The sequence below is a fragment of the Lissotriton vulgaris genome, unplaced genomic scaffold (assembly GCF_964263255.1).
Source record: "Lissotriton vulgaris unplaced genomic scaffold, aLisVul1.2 SCAFFOLD_1012, whole genome shotgun sequence".
Lineage (NCBI taxonomy): Eukaryota > Metazoa > Chordata > Amphibia > Caudata > Salamandridae > Lissotriton > Lissotriton vulgaris.
The window spans coordinates 207,248-210,000 of NW_028255776.1; positions in this window are offsets into that span (position 1 = coordinate 207,248).

A 2,753-nucleotide genomic window follows, 5' to 3' on the forward strand; every position below is an offset into this window, starting at 1 on the left:
CGCCGCATTGCAAATACGGCGCACCATGTTTGGTGGTGGTAGCGGGCCGCACAATTAATGGCGCATCCCTGCTACTTTGCAGGGATGCGACGGTAATTGCAATTCTGCCCCTTAGGGGCATACTTACTTACGCGTTCTGGCGCATCTCCAGAGATGCGCCAGATCAAATGCGTCACGCAAAACTACCCTTGCGACACGGCAGATGTGCCTCATTTACAATGCGGCGCGCCCTGGCGCAAGGGTAGGCACTTGCGTGACGCATCTCGTCACGTAAGAGCGGCGCATCGCTGGAGTCACGTCGCCAACGCAATGCAACTCCAGTAATGCTCAGGGCCACCCAATACTTTACATGCTGTGTCAGTCCTTTCGCCTGCTTCGAGCAGACATAAGGAATTGAATTGACGTAGCAGCGTCGCAGAAGTGCCTGCGTTAAATCTTGTAGATTTCACGCAGGCAATTTTGCGAGGCGCACAGCCGCTGGACCGCCCACCCTGCGTACTAGGAACGCACCCATTGTGGTGCAGGCCCATGGCTTTATAACGTGACGCATCTCCCTAGATGCGTCATGCTGTAAATGACTTGCAGGGATGCGGCACGTTTACGCCGCTGTTGCGTCACGCAAGGCAACGTAAACGTGGCGCAAGGGGCTTGTAAATGTAATCTGCCCCCTAGTGTCTAGCATTACGCAGTTCTGTTAAGTACAATCATACATAATAGTTACTCAGGCCAATGAGACCACGAAATAGAAAACAAATAAGCATAGTAGCAACCCCACTGAGAAGGAGAGCAGTGCACCTGAAATGCACAGAAGATTTTGAAATATAATTTAACTACAATGTAATCGTCATCAGCGGCATTATTGGCTTGCTCCATGTAAAAAACAAATATTTGCAATACAACAACACAGAGCAGGAGAAAACATCATAGTAGTGAGTGATTAAATGCCAATGGCTACTACTACTCACCAAGCCCGGGGATCTCCAAGCCGAGCTGGTCCAGCAGGTCGCGCTCGCGGTCCAGGAGGTCCGTCCAGCGATGGGTGACCTGGCTGTAGGTGCGCTGGACCCCGTAGAGGTGGGATATGGCCCAGCACACCTTCTCCCACCGCTTCCGGCGCTCCCGCATGTTGTAGTCGCCGGCCGCGATCCTGCCGCCTCCCGCGATGGTCCTGGGCAGGCGGCGCTGGACGAAGTAGACCAGCGCGCCCACTTCCTCCGGGCTGAATATCTCCCGGCGCGTCACCTGCTCCCCCCTCGATCTCACGCCTGCTGTCCTGCCACTGGGTCCAGCACTACTCCCCGCCGCCGCTGCGGCCCTCAAGTGCCTGGGCAGCTTCACGGCGCCTGGCTTGACCATGGTCTGGGCAGGTAAGGTAGGAAGAAGTAGAAAATTAAGAAAGAATAGGATAGGGAAGAAGAAAAGAAAAGAGTTTACAAAAGTAGTTTAAAAGTAAAGAAAAATAGCAGAAAAGACAAAAATATACAGCTAGGAAAAGAGAGGGATAGATAAGAAGCAAAATCGTAAAAAAAAAACTGAAAACAAGCAAAGGATGGGAAAGATATCAAGAGGATTAAACACCATGCCCAGACACAGGAAATGAATGAAAAACAAGATGGCCGGCGCCCGTTTCCGAGCGCGAAAGTCAGTTCGCGCGAGATTTTCCTCGCGATCTCGTGCGAACCTCTAGATTTCCCGCGCGATCTCGTGCGAACCTCTACTCGCAATGCGCTTACTGCGCGAGATTATACATAGCGGGCGGAAACGGAAATACGTCACGCAAACAAAATGGCCGCGCCCGTACTCGACCTTGGGGTAAATTCGCGTGTTGCGCTGCAAGCGGCTCGCGAATACTGCAAAAAAACTCGCGAAACAACAAGCCGCAAAAAAATAAAATGCTCATTCGCATGAATTGGCGGCTTCCGCGGTCGGTTTCGCACGACGCCGCGCCCCGCGAATAGCGCGAAAAAAACCGCAAAACGATTTCAGCAAAAGCAAAAGCAATGAGCAGGTGCAAAAGGTCAACCTCATGATTTGTAACGATTCTTTGTATTGCTTCCTGAGGGGGCCCTCCAGAATTCGGTTGCCTGCTTGCAACTATTGTGTGACCCTGCTCTGACCTTAACTGTATGCCACAAAGGTCCTGATTTACAGCTAAAGGAGCAGACAAGCAGGTGCCAGGCTGGAACTTTAAATTCTTTCAGTGACACATTAATTAGCCCCTAATTCATTATTGTCAGTTGGGGCAGGGCAGGTGTTGTAACTAATTTTGCAACAATGAAAGCACTTAGCAAGTGCAAAAGATCACTAATCAGGGCGCACTAAGGAAGCAGGTGCCAGCTAAAAAAATATTCTGTGACACATTAATCAGCCCCAAATTAATTCAGGTCACTTGAGGCAGGGAAGGTGTGCTTTGCTTTGCCGAAAATAATGTACACTGGACAACCAGAGGGTGTGGTGATGAAACAGAGGGTGGCATGGGTGGGCCAGAGGGTGGCATGAGTAGTCAGAGAGTGGCAGTGGTGACAGAGAGTGGCAGTGATGAAGAAGAGTGTCCCAAACAGGTTGGACACGTAGAAACAACAAGTTCGCAAAACTTGCGACCCAACAGGTAAGTTCGCAAATTGCGAAATTGTAAAAACCCTCGCGAACTGGCAGAAACACGGGCGAACACAAAAAAAAAAAAAAATCCGCAAATTCGCGGGAATTCGCGGATTTTGCGGATTGCGAGTTCGCAAATCCGCAAATTCGCGGAT